At 42.6% G+C, this 13,215-nt stretch overlaps 1 protein-coding gene across 2 annotated transcripts in view; it reads right to left on the bottom strand.

Moving 5' to 3' along the window:
- The window catches only part of LOC149262525 (TIP41-like family protein), a 249,842-nt gene that overhangs the window by 185,428 nt on the left and 51,199 nt on the right, over nt 1-13,215 (bottom strand). The gene's annotated exons all lie outside the window — the stretch shown is intronic.

Genomic DNA, 13,215 nt, shown 5'->3' with positions numbered 1-13,215 from the left:
CACCGTCTTCTTCTTTCCCGAAGGGCGTATCATCAGGAAAACAAATTTCCCGGTTTTGGAAATGAGCTTACTACATTGTTTTGCAGTAACCAAAGAGATGGCAGTAGGCGGTGCTACCTCCGGTATCCTGTACAACTTATTTACCAAAGTAACAATAATAGCACGAGGCCTTGACTCATACACAGCATGTCGCTTCCATAAGTATGGTTGGCCTAATAATACATCACAAACATCAAGGGGAGCAACGTCACATAATACCTCATCCGTGAAGGGCTTGATGTTGTATGGAAGGCAGCACTGCTGGCTCATGCGAAGATCCCATCCTTGGTGAAGCCACCCAACGGTGTACGGTTGTGGATGTGTTGTGGTCGGTAAGCCCAGCAGCTTCACGACCTCTGCCGAAATGAGGTTCTTTTGGCTCCCGCTGTCGACAATGAATTGTCGCAAGGAACCCTTTACCCACATCTGGGAGTGGAAGAGGCACTCCTCTAGATCTTCGAGTTCCTCCTTCTCGATCTTCGTGGTGACACAGTGGCGTTGGGCTCCACATCGATAATCTGCTTCCCTTTATCATTCCCCTTGTCGGGTTCTGACTCAGAGTCAGAACATGCATTTGATTCCGAAGCCTTTAGCTCAACCACTAGTGATTGCTTGGCCCGACACTCACTTGTGTTGTGAGTGGAGCTCTTATGGAACTCACACCACTTTCCCGTGTCCTTTGGCTTCGCGGTGTTGTTCTTTGCTTGCGGCTTTGGCGGGTTGTCCTGGGCCGCCCCGCCTTGGCTTTGTCCTTTGTTCTAAGGTTTGGAGGCACCTTTCCCTTGCTTCGGATCCACAGATCCAAAGTCTCGCTTCTTCTTTTTAAACTTTTGCTCGATCTTGACGGCATATCAGTATGCCATGCCGAGTGAGGAGATGTCCAGGAATTCCATCTTGTCTTGGATGTACCTGTGCAAGCAATTGCGGTACTTGAGAACCAAATGCTTCTCAGAATCCTTGACCCCCAACTTCGTGCGAAGGGTATGAAAAACATAGGTAAACTCCTGCACATCTTGGTCCCTTCCCTGTCACAGCGTTGTCCACTTTATGTATTTATCCTCATAGCTCCCGACAGGGTAGTACTGCTCCTTGATGGCATCCCGGAACGAGTTCCAAGTGGGTGCGGCTAAAAACAGTGAGTTCATACTTTCATCCTTCTGCTCACAGTAAGTTTCCCACCAGTCCTTGACATAGGGGGCTGCTTTGAGAAGTGAAAAAGTGATCTTTTCCCAACTGGAAAAATCATGAACGGAAAAATATCCTTCTAGCAGACTTAACCATTTATCTACAGCGTTTGTATCTATCTGACTCTCAAATATGGGAATGTCAAAGTTAACTTCTACCTTAAAGGGTGTGGTGCTTCTAGAGTAGCTGTCGGAAGTAGATGCGTCGCCCCTGGGTAGCCGCTAAAGGATCTGGGCAAAGTTGTCTATCATCGCATTCCTTTGTTGCTCAAGGGCATCTTCGAACAAGATTTTGATAGGATCTCCTGCCCCCTCGTCTTTCTTTTCATCTGCCATGGGAGGCCATCAAGATTTGCGAGGCTGGTCTTGCAAAGGTTCGACTATTTTGAGCCCTAACTCCTTATATCCTAACCTCGTTGGGGACATGCAAAGAAAAACAGAGAAAGAGCAAACCGCTCTGATACCACTGATCCGGATTTAAACAAGAATGCAACAAATTATGTATATAACCATAAATATAAAAATGCAGTAGAAATAACACTCATTTCATTAATATCAAATACTGAAATATGCTTACAAACAGAATGGAAATAAGACTAGCTCGGGTGATGGTAGCTGATCTCTAAGAAGAGATGTGGCGGCTACATGCCTATGAACTGTGTTACAATGAGGCTCAAGGGCCTTTTTATTGTTGAACAATAAGAGCAAACCCTAAACACCCAAAACCCTAACCCGAGGAGATGTAATGCCAAGAGTTTATGGGCCCCGTTGGGGTTAGTTGGACAGCCAACTTCCCAGGGTCACGACTTGGTCATATTATCTCCGTTTGATGCGCATGATACCCCGTTAGAAAGATCTCTCCGAGGACTACGACGGAAAAGACAATTTTTTAAAAAAATTGTTAGCGATAGATTGCCAAAAAAACGTCGTTTAGGGCCTCAAAACAGCTCCAGAAGTTTAGGACCCGAAAAACTACTAAAAATAGTAAATTGTGCTACAATTAACGAAACTGAAAAACTGAAAGAAACAATGGTGGGAGTCCAAGTGGAATTGGCGGGTGGCCACCAATATCCACCTGGATCATTGATATCAAGTACCACTTTATCCAGGATATGGTATGACGAGGAGCAATAACGCTCCAACTCATCAGGAAAAATGAACAAGTTGTGGACATCCTCACGAAGCCCTTGGGGAAGGTCAAGTTCCTAGCCTTCCGAGAGAGACTTGGAGTCGTGGAAAGACCCTCCCAAGAGGGTCCCGTTTGAGTTCAACATTGAGCTTTGGGAGCTCCTGGGGGGGGCTAGGCTACTTCTTAGAGTTATGTGCAACCATAGGGTGAGTAGTTCCCCTTCCCCTATAGGTACATTGTGTACATGGTGAGTGGTTCACCTTCCCCCGTGATACCCCATTGTGATATATGCAAGCATAGGATGAGTGGTTTACCTTCCCCTATGATTGATGATATATGCATAGGATGAGTGGTTCACCTTCTCCTATGGCATATGAGCAAGATGAGTGGTTCACCTTCTCCTGCAGATGCCCCAGCATACATTCTACCCTTGTAGTCTGGGACTCTTAGGAAGTACCTCCCATTTGGCCAATGAGTTGGGAAAAGAAGTTAGGGTTAATTAGTACTACCAATGGACGCATCAAGTACCACTGTATTCCATATGACTAGGATGCATGATGTTCAACAGCTTGATCACTAAGGATCAAGCCTAGTAGGGGTTCTACCCCTAGACATGAGGGCTCATCTCTGTCATTCTTGGTGAGGGTGGCAGGGTCTTGTGACCCACCCTCTTTCAATCCTCAGAGTGTGATCCTTGCCCTTGCAGTAAGTTGATCTCACTTATTGGATAGAGGGTTGAGTTGGGCTCCCTAATGTGGTTCTAGGTTGAGCAGGGCTCCCTGATGTTGTTCCAGATTGAGCTAAGCTCTCCAATGTTGTTGTGGGTTGAGTTGGGCTCCCCTATGATGTCATATTCTTCTTCTTCTTTAGATTCGAGATTGTTCAACAAATGGAGGTGAGATATGTCCTGATAAAGGGTGAAAGTCGAATGATTTCTAAGTTAAGTTCCCCTATGATGATGACAATATGAGATGGGCCTTTTCGATGATGCAGTTGTCTGTCTTCCACTTGACTGAGATTTTCACTCTTGAGATTCGTCATGTTGCAATTGTCGATGATGAGACATAAAACTTATGATGGAAATTCCTCCCTTGCTGAGATGAAATGTTAGTTTTGGCATCTAAGGAGAAATTCCCTCGCTTGACTTCAAAATATTGTTAAATCAACTTTAATTTTGATTATCAGGTCGGCTTCATTGGAAGGAGATTATTTTATTTGAAATTCAAATTAATTGGTATAATATTCTTCATGTCGGCCAAATATTTTAGAAGGAAAAGAGTTTTAAATTTTGAAATTAATTTAAGGTCGGCTTTCAATTATACATGTCATATTCTATTAATAGGTGTGACCCTTTCGATGATGAAAATCATTATTTAAACCCCAGAAGATGTAGTGAACGGACAAATCATTATTAGCCTGAAATCTTCGCTAGAGTCTTTCGCATATTTGGCATGGGGTTCTCACAGGAGTCTTGAATATTTGTATCATGGCCTCTCACTCACTATGGAAGGTTACTCAATGGCTCTCTATATATCTTTGCAATGTGATTTGATGACTCTGTTCTAAGGCTTGATGATTTTGGTTGAATGGCTCTATTATGAGGCTCGATGGTTTTCATTAATGGCACTGTTCAGAGGCTCAATGGATTTGTTCTGGGTGATATGGTGTTCAATCTCTTCACTCTCCCTCTGCGATATGGTCGATATAACCGCATTGGTATCATGGTCCTTGCCATTGTAATGCCTTTATTGTGACATGGCTCTGCAATAGTCGGCTCAGATATTTATACAAATCTTACACCTCAACTATATCATACATATGATTCTGCGTTAGTGGCACAATTTTTATACATATGGATTCAATTACGCATCACATCATGGAGTTTTGGCACCGCTGGAATATATACATATGATTTCATTGGCACAACATATCAGTACTATTATGTATGGCTCCACCGTTCATTATCTCTCTCAAAGCTTAGTATTACAAATGATCACTATAGCTCCTTATGATTAGTCTTGATATATATAGTCACGCACAACACTCAATGATTGTCTTGCACAACACTCAATGTATTGTCTCGCACAACACTCAATGCAAAGTCTCGCGCAGCACTCGATGTATGGTCATTTACAGCACTTAATGTTTTCTCATGCACATCACTTATTTTCAATACTCAATATTTTGACGTTACAGTGGTATGGTATGGTCGCTCTATGATCAACGTTGGTATGATGCAGTTATATGGAGCATAACATAATTGGTTTTGCATAGTTGCAATGGCTACACAGTTGTATAGATATATTGAATCCCTAATGTTTATATGGTGATGACAGCATTGTGTATTCTCGATAAAAACTTGTTCACAAATGTAGTTGTGAACAAGTTGAGTGTAGGCCCTAGGTGATCTGATCAATTGATGTCGCATAATATTTGTGTTTTGTTCCTCTTTGTTGAACTTTTAATGACAATCTAATAGAAGAAGAAGAAATTGGAAGGGCTTCCCCCTTGTTGGGTTTTGCCCTGGTCTCTGACCAAAATCATGGTGTTTCCATCTATGCATGTTTTTCTTCTTATGTTCTTTTTATTGTTCCACTGCTTTGTTGATGATATCATTGTTCATTCTATATAATTGCTATTGATGTTTAATGCTATGGGGTGAATTTAGTATGTAAATGATGAATAAGGATGTAAATGCAATTATCAAAGCAAAGAACAATGTAGCCCTAAGGAAAATTAACACCTAGAGTATTTTCCAAAGAACCATTCAAGATTGGCCTCCAAACCCCTTGAGTTAATATAAAGTAATATTTGTGGTCCCATCGCCACTTCTTCTCTTGAGGGATTCAAGTATTTCCTCACCTTTATTAATGATTTTTCTCAATTTCTATGGGTCTACAACATCAAATCCAAGGATGAGGTACTTCTAGAATTCTAGGAATTCAGAAACCTTGTTGAAGCTTGATGTAAGCAAAGGATCAAGTGTCCCCATTCTTATGGGGGAGAAGAATACAACGGTAATGCCTTCCATCAGTTTCTCTGCTCTAATGGCACTTCTTTGCAACAAAGTGTTGCGTGGCTAAGATAAAGAATTAGCCTTTTATATGCTTCAATCCGAAAACATGAAGCTTCCATTTTGAAGTTCTCTATGTGGCATTTATCATCAACTGCATACCTACTTATGGACTTCGATATGACCCCTTATGAGTGCTTGCATGGGCAAAGGCACTAAATAGACATTTTTGGATTTTTGGATAAGTGTTGGGTCCACTCACCTCATGGAAGGTGCACTATATCCCCTGTCAAATGTACTCCTTCCTAGATCATGGTTGCTACAACGAGTCTTTTTAAGAGGGTTATCATCATTATGGCCCCATCACTCACAGTGTGGTTAATCATCATGACGGTATCATTGATGAACTTGTTCCTCATGGTCCATCGGTATCTCTTCAATCGCTTCTTTTCAATGATGAATCCAATGATGATTATCAACATGTTTGCATGGAACATGCCTCTTCTTCTCTCACAAAGTTACTTGTTCATGACTCTCAAGATGTTGTAGCAGATCTCACCACATATTCATTGAGTCTTGTTGCACCCATGGATACCTCTTTAACCTTTCTTCGAGATAGTCTTTGAGGACTTATAGGCCTACTTGCTAGGTAGGCACCTAATTATTCTAGAGGTCTCTTCCAATATTTCCTCTTTTGACAACGATATGCAACCTAGGGATAAGCCTACTTGGATGATAAGTCAAGTGATTGGCCTTCTTTGTCGAGCTATCCAATGATGAAATCTCTACCAATGTGTAGCATCGTGACTAGCCCTCTCAAGATGTGCAACATAGTGATGAGCCCTATACTAATTGTGATCCATCTCCAAACTCTATGTCATGGAGGCGATTACCAGACCCACAATTCTCTATCGCTTTGAGATCTGGGGCCAAGCTTACGAAAATAGACTGGGCCAGGATGGAGAGAGTTCAAACATTGCTTCTCAGGAACATCATTCGTTGTAAACAGATGGTTCTGTGACCCATTAATCAAGCAAAATTCAATGCCCACGCCTTTTGCCTCGAGGTCATTTTCCACTTGGTCTCTTTCCTTCATAGAGTTAGGTCTCAGTAGCACTAATTTTACGCCCTTAGAGCTAATATAAACTTTTAAAATCAATTGCAAAAATCAGTGAACATATAGGAAAATCCGCCATATGTGTCACTGGCAAATCCTCCTCTTCATTTAGGTTGGTGCTTGCCACAATCTCAAGGGGTTGTCCTAATGATTGTACATGTTGTTCTAACCAGTGTTGCGAAAATCGCGATTTAATTGCGATTTTTTGAATCAGTCGATGTTATCACTCAATTTTTATAAAGTTTTAGGTATGTTCTGTGCTTAGAGCAATTTATTTCAATTTTCATAGTTAGCTCAATATCTTTTCCAGATTAGCAATCACATCAGCATTAAAGTAAACTTCAGATAGAACATAAACATAAATCGCAGAAGATAAGTCAAGACAAGAGGACACAAGATGTGGCGCTAGCAAGGGACAAACCCCAATGTGGGGAAACCCTTGATCAATTCTTTTATGTTCTTCAATAGTTCAACAGAGAGATAGAGAGAGATAGTACATTTACAATAAAGTCAACACTTTGACTTATCTAGATAAGAGCAAAGATCATCTCTAGCAAGATGATACATGAGATTAGTTGAAGAAATGTTGCTTCAACTGATTCTCCAAGGTGACCCCTTCACCTCTTATTGTGTTGCATCTCGTCATCATGCTGCACCTCACCGTGTTGCACCATGTTGCACCCATCATCACAATGCTGGACCTCATGACTGTTGCACCTTATGCTACACTATTGTCCCATGTGCCATGGTTGAACCATGTTGTCATACTGCATGTCTCATGTGCTTGCAGCACCATGCTTGCCATTGTTATCCATGCTATCCATGATAGCCATGTTGTCCATGCTTGTTGTTGTACCATGCTCCTTCTGCCATGTCACAATTGTTGTCCCACTTTCCCTTGCCATACCTTGCAGTTGTCCCATATGTCTTAGCATACCTGGCTGTTATCCATGTGTCTTAGCAGCACCATGTCACCTTGTTTCCCATGCATGTTAGAAGCACTATGTCCTTGTTGTCCCATGCATGTTAGCAGCACTATGTCACCTTCTTGTCCCATGCATGTTAGCAGCATTATGTCCTTGCTGTCCCATGCATGTTAGCAGCACTATGTCCTTTGTTGTCCTATTAGTATTGTTGTCCCAACATAGTTGTTATACCTTGTTGTTGTCCTATGTGACTTTGCAGCACTATGTAGCCTGTTGTCCATGCATCTTGCCAGCACCATGTAGCCCAGTTGTATATTTACTTTGCTACACTAGTTTGCAGCACCATGTAAACTTGCTGCCATGTGTTGTTTCACCACACTGCACTACTACACTGCATCACTGGATAGGGCATCACCCTACAACCCTTATCTTCCATACAAATCAGCAAGGCAGCCTTCTAAAGACTGCGGTTCTCCAAGGGGATAACCCTCCATACCTACGCTATTTCTTTAGGCCTTGTTTGACTGCAGTTAAGGCCACGCTGTCCCTTCAACTCCTTCATATTGCGGCTAAGGTCACACTGTCCCTTCAGCCCCTTTACATTGTCTAGGGCAGCCTCCACGTTGTTCCTTTGACCCTTATATTGCGGCTATGACTCCGTTATCCACACAATCATTCCTCGGCCTAATCTCCCCAACATTATACACTTGGAACAACCCTTACTTACCATGTTGTCACCTACAGCAAACCCTCACTACGGCCCATAAACTTGACTGCATTAGGGCTGAATTAGATCAGTGTTTAGGGCTAGATTAGACCATCGTTTAGGGCAACCTTTAGGTCTGCGTTAGGGCAACCTTTAGGTCTGCGTTAGGGCACCCTTTAGTTTGCGTCTAGGGTTGCCTTCCATCTACGTCTAGGGTGGCCTCTTTTCCTCCAACGTCTAGGGCTTCCACTCCTAAATTTCTCCTCCACTAAAACCCAAGACAAGTGGAGAGAGAAATCAAGATAGAAGTGTGTGTGCAAGTCATCTCCTTTTATTCTTAAAACGTTGAGCACATGTGGGGTTTATTTGGTTGTTGGCCAACCTTGACGAATTGTCTTATAACACAAATAAATTCATAACTCCATGAATACTTATAGGAATTAGATGATCTTTAGATCAATCCTACACCTCTTAAAGAGAGGGATCTAAGAAAAATATCAGCTGCCATAAATAAGATGACCCACATGGAATTTGGCCTCAATTTCCAATTTTAACACTCCCTCTCAACTAGGGAGAACTCCATCCGCTGATCCATATGTCTAACTGTACTATCTCTGCCATCAATGCCCTACACTGCTAAGATCTGCTCTGTTGAACCATAAAGAAGAAGAATTTATCTAGAATGTCTCATACTATTCTCTACTGACCCGAAGTCAGTTTTATTGATCCCATATCAATATCACAAGAGAGTGTCTCAAACCACTCATGCTGATCCTAGATCAATTTCATTGATCCCAGATCAATGGAGGTCATCCTAGCATAGGGAGTACAATAGATACAACGATGCGTCCATTGATAGTACTACTATGGTCCCTAACCCCATTTCCCTGCTCATTGGCCAGATGAGAGGTACTTCCCATGAGTCCCAGACTGCATGGGTAGGATGCCTCGACAGGAGAACCATTCATCCTGTCCCTAATTGCCTCAGGGTATCACAGGGGAAGGCTGAGCCATTCACCCTGTACACAGCGCACCATTAGGGGAGGGTGAGTCGCCCTATGGTCGCGTGTTGCTCCAGTAAGTACCCCAAGCCCCTCGGAGCTCCCAGAGCTCAATGCATGCAACATGCAGGACCCTCATAAGAGGGTCTTTCAACGACTCCAAGTCATTCGAGAAAGTCACAAATTTGACCTTTCCCCGGGGATTTGGCAAAATGTTTGTGACCTGTACATCAATCTCAATGTGATGGAGCCTCCTCGCTCATCAACATACCATATCCCTAATGAGGTAGTATCTAATGTCTATCTGCTGGAGCAATCATAGAATACGAGGTTCCCCAACAATCGAATCCCCCCTGGTTGCACAGAAGATCATGGTGATATCCATCATGTGTAAAAACAACTCACTGAAGAGCTTCCACAACCAGGCAGCTTCATACGAGATCATACTCGTAGCTATGTATTTGGTCTCGGCGGTGCTTATAGCAACCGACATTTGCTTCCTGCTCATCCATGATATCGAAGCAGAATCCAAAGAGAACCAGCACTCAGAAGTGCTCTTGCGATCCTCCACACTGCCTGCCTAGTCAACATTCGAATAATCATGCAGCTTCATATTTCTAGCAGTGTATCTCAATTCATGAGAGATTGTGCCCCGAAGATATCTCAAAAGATTCTTGGCACCAATCCAGTAAGGCTCAACCATATATGAGCTCATCATGCTAACTACAAAATATATGTGTAGACAGAAGTTCACCAAGAACATCAACGCAAATGAGTTTATGAAACTCTGAGGCATTTCCCAAATATGGTCCAGCATCACTACCATATAACTTCTGAAAGTTAAGATCCTCGAGGTAGTCACGGGCTTGGAGTTTACCGTTCCACATCCGGAATCCAACTCCCTCTTACTTCTGCAAATGAGAGGGTCTGCACCTGTCAGAAATAGGTCGTCCTTAAAAGGTGCCGGTATGAGAGGTCTATCATCCACAACCTTCGAGCAATGGTTTGGATCGGTTTCCCACCTAATAAATCTCAGCTTCATTAGACAGCTATCAATCCTCTCATACTATGCCCGGGGTGTTTTGCTTCAAGCCATATAGGGCTTTCTTCCACCTATATACATGAGATTCCTAATCATGAATCTCAAACTCCTCGGGTTGTTCCAAACCTGTGGAGCTGCTACATAAGGGGAATGGTCCCCTAGTAAGATTTTCCTTCAATACATCTCAGACATGTACCTTCATGCTCTTCTTGAATTCAGGCATCCCTATCACCATCTAACTCACATCAGGTAGGGCCCCATAAGTAGACCTCCGGAGTTATAGATGAGATATGTCAATTGACATGATCCCCGATGGACCATCCTGCAACTTGATACAAATTGCCAGCCCTGAACCCATGAGAAAAAAGCATCTTTGAAATTTTTATTTTCAAACATGTACCTTTCCATTAATGAATGCCACCCTGAAACCTTTGACTTCCATTGCCGAAATGGACACCAACTTCTTCTTGCAATCAGGTACATAAAAGAGATTCTGTAAATGAATCGAGTTACCCTCATTCAATTGAAGGGTCACCTTTCCTACACCCTTTCCGGGATAGGTGGCATCGGCTCCAAGTATAATCCCACGATTGTTTCCATCTCTTACCAAATTCGAGAGAGCACCCTTCTATCCGATGAAGTGCCTTGAAGCACTATAATCAATAAGCTAGATTACCACAAAATCTGAAGGAGAGGGCCAATACAAGATAACGCTTCTTTATCTTATCAAGAACAACATTTGATTCTTCATATCTAGGGTTCCTTGCTTTCTCGAAAGAGTCTGCCATTTCCTTAATCACCTGCATTACCTGTCATTCCTCTAATCATTAAAGATGTCCCTAGAATGATTGTTATCATCATCAAGTGATGTGTTCCTGCCATTCGGACACTCCTTCGCATAATGGCCGAACTTATTGCAAACAAGGCATATGTCTTTCTTTCCACCCTTAGATCCAGACTTCCCATTGAAGTGATCTTTAGGCCATCAGAAACTTCCGCTGCGCCATTCTGATAATATTCTCTACTTCGACTTCACCCTTGGTGAATTTGAAGAGGGATGAGGAATCCATTGATCCTTTTGTCCTTTCCCAACTGTCTTCGATGATTGCCCTGTCACTCTTGCTTGGGCTTTGTCTTCACCTCAGCTCTGATACCATGTTAATTTTAGGTATGTTATATGCTTAGAGCAATTTATTTCAATTTTCATAGTTAGCTCAATATCTTTTCCAGATTAGCAATCACATTAGCATTAAAGTAAACTGGAGATAGAACATAAACATAAATCACAGAAGACAAGCCAAGACAAGAGGACACAAGATGTGGCGCTAGCCAGGGACAAACCCCAATGTGGGGAAACCCTTGATCAATTCTTCTTTTATGTTCTTCAATAGTTCAAAGAGAGAGAGAGAGAGAGAGAGATAATACATTTACAACAGAAGTCAACACTTTGACTTATCTAGCTAAGAGCAGAGATCATCTCTAAGAAGATGATACATGAGATCAGTTGAAAACATACTACTTCAACTGATTCTCCAAGGTGACTCCTTCACCTCTTATTGTGTTGCATCTCATCATCATGTTGTACCTCACTGTGCTACACCATGCTGCACCCATCATCACAATGCTGGACCTCATGATTGTTGCACCTTATGCTGCATTATTGTCCCATGTGCCATGGTTGAACCATGTTGTCATACTGCATGTCTCATGTGCTTGCAGCACCATGCTTTCCATTGCTATCCATGTTGTCCATGATAGCCATGTTGTCCATGCTTGTTGTTGTACCATGCTTGCTGTTGTACCATGCTCCTTCTGCCATGTCACAATTGTTGTCCCACTTTGCCTTGCCATACCTTGCAGTTGTCCCATATGTCTTAGCATACCTGGCTGTTGTCCATGTGTCTTAGCAGCACCATGTCACCTTGTTGTCCCATGCATGTTAGCAGCACTATGTCACCTTGTTGTCCCATGCATGTTAGCAGCACTATGTCACCTTGTTGTCCCATGCATGTTAGCAGCACTATGTCCTTTGTTGTCCTATTAGTACTGCTGTCCCAACATAGTTGTTATACCTTGCTACTGTCCTATGTGACTTTGCAGCACTATGTAGCCTGTTGTCCATGCATCTTGCCAACACCATGTAGCCCAGCTGTATATTTACTTTGCTGCACTAGTTTGCAGCACCATGTAACCTTGCTGCCATGTGTTGTTTCACCACGCTGCACTACTACACTGCATCACTGGATAGGGCATCACCCTACAACCCTTATCTTCCATACAAATCAGCAAGGTAGCCTTCTAAAGATTGCGGTTCTCCAAGGGGATAACCCACTATACCTATGCTATTTCTTTAGGCCTTGTTTGACTGTGGTTAAGGCCACGTTGTCCCTTCAGCTCCTTCATATTGCGACTAAGGTCACGTTGTCCCTTCAGCCCCTTTACATTGTCTAGGGCAGCCTCCACGTTGTTCCTTTGACCCCTTATATTGCGTTTATGACTCCATTGTCCACACAGTCGTTCCTCGGCCTAATTTCCCCAGCATTATGCACTTGGAACAACCCTTACTTACCACGATGTCACCTATAGCAAACCCTCACTGCGGCCCATAAACTTGACTGCGTTAGGGATGAATTAGATCAGCGTTTAGGGCTGGATTAGACCAGCCTTTAGGGCAGCCTTTAGGTTTGCGTTAGGGCACCCTTTAGTCTGCGTCTAGGGTTGCCTTCCATCTACATCTAAGGCAGCCTTTTTTCCTCCAACGTCTAGGGCTTACACTCCTAGATTTCTCTTCCACTAAAACCCAATGCAAATGGAGAGAGAAATCAATATAGAAGTGTGTGTGTGTGAAATGACTCTCAAGTCATCTCCTTTTATACTAAAACGTTGAGCACATGTGTGGTTTATTTGGTTGATGGCCGACCTTGACGAATTGTCTTATAACACAAATAAATTCATAACTCCATGAATACGTATCAGAATTAGATGATCTTTAGATCAATCCTACACCTCTCAATAAGAGGGATCCAAGAAAAATATCAGCTGCCATAAATAAGATGAC

This window comes from Pinus tabuliformis, chromosome 6 (genome assembly GCF_031772625.1).
Source record: "Pinus tabuliformis cultivar Carrire ecotype Pingquan chromosome 6, CPIR1, whole genome shotgun sequence".
NCBI classification, from domain to species: Eukaryota; Viridiplantae; Streptophyta; class Pinopsida; order Pinales; family Pinaceae; genus Pinus; species Pinus tabuliformis.
The sequence above is the reverse complement of the archived record's forward strand: the minus strand, read 5'-3'. Positions and strand labels throughout refer to the sequence as shown.